The following is a 12779-nucleotide window of genomic DNA, read 5'->3' as shown; positions in this document are numbered from 1 at the left end:
AAAATAGTATTAATTATAGAAATATTTTTAATGATAAGTTACATAAATAAAATAATAGTTGTATTTTTTGTCTATCAATACTATCTTTTCTAGCCATCGTAACTATATTATGTAAATACTTATATACATTCATCTATAACGTTATAGTATAAGTTACTAATAGACTATGTGGGTGTGCATGACGACCTTCAAACATGATCAAATCTGTCATTTAGGCGGTTTGCAAATACGACATTATACCTACCTCTGATCACATCAGTGGTGAAGACTCCATACTAAGAGATTATTAATTAAAACATACTTTCTTGATAAAAAAACGTGCCTACTAACGTATTTAAATAATAACTTCAACAAAACGACAAAACGTAACAATTCCACGTTGGTGGTTAACATTGACGTAACGACCTATAATACAAACAAAGCCAAAGACTTCAACTAATTTGATAGATTTCACGACTACAACACATACATACACATGTATTGTAAAAACACACACGCATATAATGTCAAAACCTGAGGCTATATGTATATAAGCATAACATGTTTTGTATATACTAATTATATTAATTTTTTTCTCGATGGATCCGATCCGAAACGGTCGCTTCGACTAAACGCTGAACTAAATACAGTAGAATTTTATAGCCCGAGTTCGAACACGGTTGTGCATTACTTTTTTTTATACGTAGGTATATTATTTATTTTAGTAAGTAATTTTTTTGTGAAATATCTATTATAAAAATGTAAAACTGAAGACGAACAAAATTTCTTGAGTCCTGTAAATATGGCTGCCCTAGGAATTTCTTTCAGTAACCTACCACAGCCTGCCTACATTCAACAGGCACCCTTCGCCACCGTTATACATTTTACGGTTCCATGACAAAACAGAACAGTGACAAAACAGAACATAAAAAAACAGAACATGACAAAACAGAATAACGATAAATATAACTATGACCTTTCAGGAAAAATATAAATATGTAATTGTCCTATCTCTTTTATGTTGATAGATTTTTAATAGCACAGATTTTCAATACGCCATAATAAATCAAATTATATACCTGCATCAAATTTCTGCATTCCTAATCGCTAGAAAGCCTCAAATAAACGGGACTTTGCCAGCAATCTCATCATCAATATAATATTAATATGTTTAAAATGATTGGGTGACTAGGTTCAACAAAATAATGACCTAACCTAACCTAAATAGATTCCACAAAAATTAATGTTTCATTTTTCCCCTGGGTGTTCTGTTTTGTCCGGTTACCACATTTTACATACATAATATCTGTACCTCAGAGGCAGACGGATGCAACTCCATTTTTGGGGAAAATGATTTTTTTTTAAGAATCGTCATGCTAAAGGCTTTATTTATTAGAGGGAGAGAGATGAAAGTCCTTGTCCAAGATATGCATAGAATAAAGATGCAAGTGCCATACCTACCTTAGAGGCAGAAGGATGCAAATCCAATAATCCACTAAGATAAAATTCTCTCGAACCGTCTGCAATATGTGCTAGACGAGAACCAGCCAGGAGAACGAGCTTTAGAGGAGGATACAGCACTATGGACCATATCCAAGTCATCAGAGAAATCAGAGCGGTAACAGGAATACAAGCTGCCGCTATCCATGGGTTTTATAGACTATGAGAAAGGGTTAGATTCCATAAAGAAATTTTCAATACTCGATGCACTCAGAAATCAAGGAATCCCCGGGCGCTATATAAATATTTTCAATAATATATACAGTAGCGCAACAACATCTCCATAAACCATCGCGCATTTCCTATCAGCAAAGTAGTCCGACAAGGTGATATAATCTCACCTAAACTATTTACAGCTACACTTGAAGACTTATTTAGAGAACTTGACTGAAATGACGCGGGCCCCCATAAGTGGAGAATACGTGAGTCATCTGCGCTTTCCCGATGACAATAAATAGTAGTTTGCAAGACTCAGAAGACTTCCAAAGCAGAATGCAGGAACTCGCTGGAGTAAGCAACAAAGCAGGCTTGAAAATAAATGTGTCAAAGAAGAAAGTCATGTTCAACTGCTTTGCGGGCCAAAAAGAGATCCTCATCAATGGCATTCACCTCGAACAGGTGAAAAACTACATCTATCTGGTACAACAAGTGTCTATAGATGGATGTATATTTGATGAAATTGTTCGCAGAGTAAAGCTAGGCTGGAGTGCTTTTGGCCGCCTGAATAATTTCTTCAAAAATGACCTCCCACTGTGCCTAAAGTGCAAAGTGTTCAACCAGTGTGTACTTTCCGTAATCACATGCGTGTGAAACATGGACCCTAAGTAAAAGAGAGTTCCAGAAACTTAGAGTAGCACAACGTGGCATGGAAAGGTGCATGCTGGGCATAACGCAAACGGACAAAAAGAAGAATGAGTGGATAAGGGAACAGACAAGGATTAATGATGTGATAGAGTTTGCTAAAAACCTCAAATGGAAATGGGCTGGACGCATAGGTCGAAGAAAGAACAATCGTTGGACAACTTTATTCATCCAGTGGTATCCAAGAGGTACAAAACATCCGCAAGGTAGATCTAGAGGCCACTGGATCGATGAAATGATAAAGTTCTGCGGAAAAACTTGGCAACGCAACCCACAGGGATGAGAGAAGTGGAATCAACTTGGAGATTGGCGAGGCCTTCATCCAGCAGTGAATAGATTCAGGCTGGTGATGATGATGAATACATAATAAAATTTTAAAAAAAAATGTGTTTTGCTTTGTTATATTTATACCTATAAATTTTTTTAACTTATAATTTGTTTTATTTTGGCTAGGTAAATAAGATACAAATCCACATTTAACAAAATATCTTTAGAGGCAGAAGGATGCAAATCCATACTACGTTTTTTATTTTTATTTTTTTTAGATATAAAATTGTATTATATTTATTCCTTTCTTACATATTCCAGAAGTACTTTAATTGAATTAGAATAAAAAAAAATAATGATCATTATATGTATATTTTCTTAGAAGTTATGAATATTCGTTTAAAATAAAAATTGTTTTTTGGCTCTCCTGAACAATTGGGTATTTGGCATTTGCATCCGTATGCCTCTGAGGTACAGATGTAATTTATACAAATTTGTGATATTCTTATACTATTTATATACATAACTAAAACCCCTATTATTCAAAAATTAAAATCGGTCAGGAATGAGACTTTACCACTGGAGTCCAAAAGTTCCATTTCACAACAAAAATTACATAATACATTAATTATCTAATGACCCACCTCAAAATTCTAAAAACCTCTACCCACAAATTATGAACGTAGGTATATGACCGTATATTTATTTGGGTCAATTGATTTGAATTGGTTAACCATTTTCGCATACATTGCTTAATTTTGTTATAAACAGTGTAAAGGCGTCCTACGTATCTGTTCATCTTTTAAAATTTTCGTGTCAAATTAAGTATTGACGAATTAATTAACGGAAAGCGAATAAAAATTCTAATATCTATAATTCACTTTGCACATCAAATTTAATATAGGTACCCTAGATAGGTATTATTTATTATGCATACTGATATATGTAAATTACTGCTTTACTATGTTTTATTCAATAAATAATTTATTTAATTATTAGCAAGTGCAAGTAGGTCAACACGCAAAATATGGAGAGATTCCTGACGCTGGCTAGTAATCAAGGTAAGTACATAATTTATTATTATTGGTTATTGGTACCTTTGATTCAAACTATAAACTCAATCGCCAATATTAATGAAATTTTGTAAATCACTTCAGTTGCATGCTAGTTCATTTCGTCGTAATTTGGTAAGACGGAGGTGGCTAAATTTATAAAGCATATTGGCCAAAATCTGATGGATCCAGGTTCTAATCCTGTCCGCCGTAATATTTTTTCTAATAATTTATCTGACGTGTTTCAAAATTATGTAGGTATGATTAATATGTTTATGTTTATGCGAAATGATCCGTATTGCCCGGACCATAAAGTAAAAATGTACGATGTCATAAAAACACGAAATCAGAATTTTTTGTCGACTAAAATTGTGGTTTTTTGTTGTTAGGTAAAATAAGGTAATCATTATTTTTGGAGTTAAACTTCTTTTGGCGCGTTTGGGAAAACAGATTTGAGTATATTTTTGGCGTGTGACGAAGTTGCGCGCGCCGATGTAACACGTTTGACGTGTGACGGAAGATGCGCGGGCCGATGCAACATAATTTATTATTGTGATTATATTCATTTCAGTCTCTAGGGTATATGCGCATGCGCATATTGTCATTTAGTTAGTCGTTCAATACAACCAAGTAAACAGCACGTGTTGTAAATATTACCAATATTGTGTCATAATAAATATATATGTTTATAAACAAATTTCTGGAGACAAACATTCTACACTGTTAATTTATATTCACAAAACTTTATTTATATTGGAGTGTATGTATATTTATTTTTCATTGTGAAGATTTATAATATAGGTATATAATATATTTTTTTTATTCAATAAATAATTATTATTCGTTGAACAAAGAAAGAGCTAAATAAGAAAATGGTAAGTTACACTAGCCGGAATGAGATGGATGCGGGTTCGAGTCCCGCCCAGTGTATACATATTTTTTTTCTATTAGGTATCTACCTTTGTTTATAATGTTATTTCAAATTAAGAATGTTAAATTATTAGGTGATGGGAAGAAGAGTTTTTCGAGTGCACGTATTGCATATTTTGTAATTTTACAATGATAATCGCAATACATAGTTGTGTATGCAAATAGTTTTATTTTTATATATAAATTGCTATATTTCTTCAATATTTCGGTGCAAACTATCTTTTGATGTTGTATTTGACTTTTGACCCTAATATCAGTAGATTCATGGAGATGCATTATTGCAAAAAACTTGCTCTGTTTAATCCGAAATATTACCCACCTAATTAACTTTTAATATTATCCCCCATGCATTCAATTGTTCTTTAGATAGTATTATTTTCGGTCAATATAAATATTTTAATAAAAAAAATTGCATAAAGTGTTCTTATCTGATAAATTAAAATATATACATATATAATTGTAAAAAATACTTGCAGTTCCACTGAAATATTTCACGGCCCCCGAAGAACGATCCATAAGTTTGGGAATATGAATTATTTATTAAAATAAACTTAAAAATATAATTTAATGGTTTCTTTATAAGTGGTTAATTGAATTGATTAACGCATTAGATAGTAAGATAAAGTTATAAGCAATCCATATATTTAGATTAATATGGAATAAAATTTGTAAATTTTCAAATTGGCCTCTGCCTCTCTATTTATGTTTATTATATGTCACATTGAAAATAATAAAATATAAGACGTATTTAAAACAACTAGTGTTTCATATTTACGTTTTGAATTGATACTTAATAATTGTCTTTTGTCAGAAACAAGTAAGAAACGACATTTGATTACCATTGATTGAGTTAACACAATTTTTCTTACACACTTTGTTAAATGTTACAAATGGGGATTCCAATTATTTTCCCGAACTATTTTCGATACCTATGAATCCCGGGATTGGTAAACATAATCCCAAAACTTTCGGGATTGAGTTTTTTGTCAATTTTTATGGAAAATAAAATAAAAACGAAGATATAACAGAAAAAATACTTTTAATAACATAAAAATACATCAGAAATAAACTGAGTTTGAATGAAGTTTGATTTATTACCCATGTATTGCCAATTCATTTTATTTTTTCACATAAATTAATAAAAATGAAAAAGATTGAAAAAACAATGTTTCGCACTTTTCACAAAGTGATTCCACCATGTTTTTTTTAAATGCATTTGTTATGTTTTTTATTTGAATTGAATTTGTATTTTGTTATCTTTTCATAAATAAACAAAACTGTTTTACTTTCACATTATTATTAATTATACATATTGCAATATTATTTACTCCATTAAACCTATGTATTTCCAAGATTGAACGTACACAATATTATTAACATGTCTTGAATAGTAGAATAGTAGAATACTAAATTTATTTTTGACCGATTTTGTCAACGTTATTTGTATAAGTATATAGAAATTTGATAAACTATTAAAAAAAATGCCAAGCCCGGGATTGTCAAATCGTAATCCCGAAATCCCGGGATCAAGATTTTGGCTCGGGATTGGATTCACTAGTCACAAATAATATAATAATCATCCATCAAATCTTGTAAAATATTATAAAAGATAAAGGTATGATAAGATAAGATAAGGTAAAGGACCCTTCCCTCGCCCCCCTTGTGACCATTTTAAACACAATATCGTTATGTACCTATCTATTCTAGATATTTAATCAATAATCAATAGTTCGATATAATAATAATTAATTTGGGCGGTATAAAGTTTTAAAATGCATTAGAAAGGAGGTACACGAAAGTCATTTGGAATCAAACGTGCTACTCAGTCAAAATAAAGTAAACAATTTACATAGCTAAAAGACTTGTGATTTCGTTTGATGTTGCCGACTTCAAACAATTTTATTCGTCCATCATTTTATAGTAAAAAAGTTTCTGATAGAATAAGCTTTTTAAGTTATATGTCATCACTCATCACTCATCATCATAGTAAAATAAAATCTTTAATTAAATATAGGTACGTATTTGCCAAATAAAAAAATAAATGAAAAAGGGTTCAAATAAATATATCAATCAATTGATTTATTCAAATGATAATTAGTTTAATGCGTTTATTTTTTCAATGTCCACGATGGCCGAGCGGCTTATGCGTCAGCTAGAATCAGGTTAGAATCCTGGATCTGAAAAATACACACATTGATTTCCAATAGTTTTAGAGGGGTCCATTTTGACTAAATATCCACAATAATTTATTACTGACATCTCAAGGCTACGGGTGGGGTTGAGTTTGACAAAATCTAGCAGGTGCCACTGATTTCCGCATTTATCTCACGGACCCCGGACTTGTCCGACTAAATAACACATACTCAGACACTCCCACTTTCAATCTAACGATTAACCCCTTGCATGCAGCTGTAACTACGGGTGCTTAGTTACTCTGACTAGATGTCCGTTTTTGCTGTCTGCGCCAACTTGTTTGTCAGTGGCGCACCCAGGAGGGGGGCCAAGGGGCCTTGGCCCCCCCCAAAAACATTGAAATTGAAAGCCAATAGATTAGACAAATAAAAACACGGCAAAAAAATGATTTGTAATAATTCTCCAGCACCCTTTATATAAAAATTTCTTAGATTTTAATTTCTAACACAAAAATTTCGAAATACTAATGTCAGGTTTTTTTAGAAACCCAATACCTAAGGGAACTGTCAAAAAATTCTCGGTGTCCACCCGAATTCCGGAGTGGTGTAGGTCATGGCTGGGGAGGGCTGACAGGGCCCTAGCCTGGGGGCCCGGGCTGTGGGGGGCCCGGCGTGTCGGGTTGACAAGATAAGTGAGATAAACACACATCATAATGCTGTCTATTATCTATGGTCTGCAGGTTGGGTTCTGTTCAAAATATTATCTATGGATGTCATGCCGCAAGTGTTTTAACTTACGCACACGTAGAAACTGTTAAAATTAATTGAAATTAGCATGAATAATTAATAATAATTCAAATTACTAATACATTAAATTAGGCACTCTTCATCAGTGTCATCATTCAGTGAATTAAAGAGATGGTGATGGTTCAAAATGTTCTGCAAAATGACGAAACCATAGTCTAAATTTGTCGCCGCGACAGCGTGACAGTAGGCAACATGCACCATGACATGCACCTCAATTTGGGTTGCGCTTTGAGTCAGCGTGATTATTTTTAAAATAGGCACTAAGTGCCGTTTGGTTATGTGCCATGAGACTTAGTTCTTCGTTTTCGATATAAAACGTGGGACTAAAACTGAAAGGCGATGGCTTTTTAAGTCTGTTGGGCGGCACATTGGATAAGGACGTTCCTGCAGAGGGCTATGCAAAATAAAATAGCAATCGATATCGATATAATGAACTATACCAGAATAAAAAAAATGTACCTACCTACCTACATATTTTGGTATTGACCTATTAAAATATTACAAAATCAATACGTAAGATAAAAAATGCTTCAATGCAGTACGGTAGGTGAGTAATAGTTTTTACAATACTAAGTGTTAAACCGATCTATTTGTGTCAGGGCGCTAAGTGCTTCACTTGGCACCTTATGTCTTCCTGGTTCATTCATGTCTGCGCCGGTTCGATTTATGATTTGGTAATGGACTATATTACAAAGTTTAAAAAAACCGATAGTGGGCCTGGAAAATTTCCCGCTCAATGCATCTGTCATTCCCGGTTGTGTTTTAGATGTATACTATGTAGTGACCACAGCAGTGTTGCAATATTTTCAAAGTGGAATTATAGTACAGAGCCTCCAAAATTATAGTATTTCGGCAAAAATACGCGTTGATTGACCAATACTTTTCTGCATTTTCAAAAAATTCCGCGTAAAATAATCAACGTCTCGTTTTGAAGATATACTTATTTTGGCGCGTTTGGGAAAACAGATCAGAGTGCATTTTTCGCGTGTGACCGGCCGTGATGTAGCACATATTTTTTATAATTTATATTGCATTCGGGTTGCTTGAGGGGGGATATCGTCACCGTTCAGGCAAAAGTCACCAACCCTAAAAACATAGTTTTGAGATATCGCAATTTGAAAGTTTGAAAATGCAGGAAAAATCAGATTTAAATTTTTTTAAGGTTTTATCTACATTACATTATTTTCTCATGTGTTCTTAATAATTTCTTTAAGGTTTTTGATGCTAATTAAAACATCTATAAGGTTTTGAAGGAGGTAAGGTAGCTCAATTATGGTTTGGTGACTTTTGCTTGTTAATAATCTGACCAAAGCGATCTTATTAAAACAAGCTAAGGTAAACTATTCCTGTTTGGTTATTTTTGCGTATTTCAGACAAGTGTTAGAAGTTTTCAAATGACAAATCAGTAAAACTCACCATCCATAGTATAGTGACTTTTGCTTGTATATTTATAACGAAGGATTTATTTTTTTAGAGTCAATAATGTCTATTCACCTATAATGACTTTTGCTTGTTAAGATTTTATCGAAAGTCACTTAGTGGAAAACAAATAATTCGGATTTAAGCAACATTTTACTAACTAATATACCGTGGTGACTTTTGCATCTTAAAGAACATAATTTTACGCTTCGTGTGACATACTCAACTCAAAACTGCCATTTTCAGGGTTGGTGACTTTTGCCTGAACGGTGACGATATGCTCAGCGTAGGTCAAAAGGGAGCTTTTGTTCTTTTTTCAAAGCATGATCCTGGACATACCTTAAACGTTGTAGATAATCTATTTATATAATTTTGAAGCCTTATTATCCTTTATATTTATTTTAAACATTTGATGACTGCATAAAGTATTTTTATTAGATAAAATAGTATTCTTTTAAACCTCTCGCTCTAATGTTTTAGAATATAGTCATATTTCGATACATAACTGTGCAGTGGTGTTAAGATTTTTTACATTTATTAATTTCTAAACGCATTTACAAAACCATTAGTATATTTTATGACGAGATAATTTTAGTAAAATATTTACGATAAAAAATTAAATTGATAATCTCTGTGATCACAAATTTGACAAGAATTAGGCATTTTAATATTCAAAAAATCGGCAAGATTAACACATTTGAAGATAATTATAAAGATACTAACTATAAGCTATGTCTTTGACCATTCAAGTGTGATAAACATCCTATGGATAATGATTGCTTTATAATAATTATTGACCTAAGAATAAGGTAGTGTTTTTTTTTTATACGCCATTTCTTTTGTCATCCCCCAGTGGTTAAGCTACAACATACGGCCGTAGCCATAAATTGACAAACTAAAATTGAAGTAGGGAGTAAAATCATCTTAACGCGCGTGTTTGAACATGTACCTAACCGAAAAAAAAATCTTTTTTTTTAAACTATGTTCCGCGGAAAACCAGTATTCCGCCGAACCTGAATAGATGTTCCGCGACAATTTGGAAAGGTTTTATACACTTTTGCAATATTTTCTGAAAACTAGTAAGGATGATTCCTGGGGTTCGGAATCCATTTTCCGTGAAAGCTAAACCAGTAGGCTTAAGCGCAAGTGTCTATGATAATCCTATTGATTTAATTAGTGACTCTGATTTGAAGATCAGCCTTTAAATGATTTCTGGGCGAGTTTGTCAGAAGAGTACCCCAATTTTTCAAAACAAGCTATTATTGTTTTCATGGCCCCCACAAGGGGGGGGCAGACAGGGATTTAGCCTGGGGGCACGGGCTCTGGGTGGGCCTGGCGTAGCGGGTTGATCAGATAAGTAAGATAAACACACATCACAAATTTGTTTCAATAGTTTAAAAAAGTCGCCTGCGGCGCTATTATACTTCTTGACTATTACCATTTGTTAATTTTAAATTATATAATTGAATAATGTAATTTTTGATTATTGCGTATTGATACTCCATGATGAAAGTAGATGTATTAAAAATAGAAAAAAATAGTTAATAATACACTGAATAAGGACCCTTAATTTGAGCTGTAACATAATTTGAAAAATGTTAATGTGATGTGTCACACTGCCTTTAATATTAGATATAGGTAGGGGGCCAGCCAAAGATCCTAGCCTGAGGGTCCGCTTTGGGATGTGGGGGCCATGATTGTTTTACTTCTATTTTCTACTACCTATTTCGCCACACCAGATATTAGAATGCAACTTACCAATATTGTGGCTGATATCAAGAAGATATGCAATTCAAGGACTCAAAATTATCAAAGTCATTACCTAAGTGCTTTATTTATTCATATTTTTATGATTCATTATTTATTTTAGTTGTGTATTTCAAAATATATAATTATCTGCTAAATAAATAATGTGTTTTAATAACATTTTTTTTAAAATTTTAACTAGTAGGAATCAATCTAGGAAGTGTTCCGTTAAAATTTCCGGGTTTGCGAAGTGTTCCATTGCAGAAAAAGTTTGGGAAGCCCTGCTTTAAAGAATTCTAGCAAGACGTAAATTTGTGATTTGTGATTGGTAAACCTACCAGAATTTTATATAGATATATACGATGATTGTATTTCTAATTAATTTACTTACCTACCTATTTTCTTCTGTCTTCCGGTGGTTTTAGTACGTGTTTTTAAGTGAATTATTTAGGTAAGGAATTGATTTCAATATTATTCGGTTATCTATTTCCGATAAAACATCTCACGAAGAACTGTGTTACAGCCAACTGAATACGTACATATTTCCGTATACGCTTATTACCTACTTAACTTCTGAACCTTGAATTACTTGTCTCTGTCTTGACAGACTATTATTAGTTCGGTGGACTGTAGAATCGATAGGCGCTGTGTAGGAGTGGATCATTCGTAATCATTGGGTATTGTTGAAAAAATAACATTATAGTAATTATAGAAGTTTTATAGACACATCTATATAGAGTTTATGCTAGGTATAACACTAATTACGAGTTTGGCCAGTGCATACGAATAGCAAATACATATACCCAGTGGCGTCCCGTGGGGGTAGGTAGATTGAGCATCGCTTGGGGACGGCAGGAGAATCATTAGGTATACTTATATAGAAATACTAAAAAAAATTGATAAGAATTATTACAGTCGGATTATTAACCAGTGCGCATGGAAGTTGTGTTAGCCGTCAAAAACCAAAGATATACTCCTAAAAATCAAATAAACCCTGCCTAAGCCAAACCATAATAGTTTTGATATGCTTTGGGTGATCTGACAATATTGTGTAGACTTTTTCATTCCTATTTGTTTGTTTTCGTTGAATTAAAAATACATAATATTACTCCGTTTAAAAAAAAAAGATTTTTTTTTCGGTTAGGTACATGTTCAAACACGCGCGTTAACATGATCTTACTCCCTACTTCAGTTTTAGTTTGTCAATTTATAGCTACAGCCGTATGTCGTAGCTTAACCACTGGGGAATGCCAATAGAAATGGCGTATTTCAAAAAAACACTACCTTATTCTTAGGACAATAATTATTATAAAGCAATCATTATTCGTAGGATTTTTATCATAGTCAAATGGTAAAAAACATAGCTTATAATGAGTATCTTTAGAATTATCTTCAAATGTGTTAACCTTGCCCATTTTTTGAATAATAAAATGCCTAATCCTTGTCAAATTTGGGATCGCAGAGATTATAAAATATAATGTTTTATCGTAAATATTGCACTACATAATGTTAATATTAATTTTACTAATGGTTTTGTAAATGCGTTTAAAAATTAATAAATCTGAAAAATTTTAACACCACTGCACATGGATGTACTGAAATATGACTATATTCTAAAATATTAGAGCGAGAGGTTTAAAAGAATACTATTTTATGTAATAAAAATACTTTATGCAGTCATCAAATGTTTAAAATAAATATAAAGGATAATAAGGCTTCAAAATTTTATAAATAGATTATTTACAACGTTTAAGGAATGTCCAGGATCATGCTTTAAAAATACAATAAAAGCTCCATTTTTACCTACGCTGAGCATGTCCGCCCTTAAGGGGACGTTCTACAGAATTGGCCTTGAGAATTGAAAATATGATTTTTTTACATGTGGTCCATAATATCTGGACTACTAGTTAATATAAAACGGTCGCGTCGAAGTTGTTTATGTCAATAAACTTGCTCCGCGACTCGATAGACTCATATTTCATAATTATTCCGTCAGGGCTGTCGAAGACGTAATTAATATTTATACTTTTAAAATTTTATTTATAATAAGTAAGTATATATTATTTAAGTTTTGTGCATCTAATGC

The sequence above is a fragment of the Rhyacophila brunnea genome, unplaced genomic scaffold (genome assembly GCF_057557595.1).
Source record: "Rhyacophila brunnea isolate RB1 unplaced genomic scaffold, BYU_Rbru_1.0 scaffold_1, whole genome shotgun sequence".
Lineage (NCBI taxonomy): Eukaryota > Metazoa > Arthropoda > Insecta > Trichoptera > Rhyacophilidae > Rhyacophila > Rhyacophila brunnea.
This window is presented reverse-complemented; position numbering follows the sequence as displayed.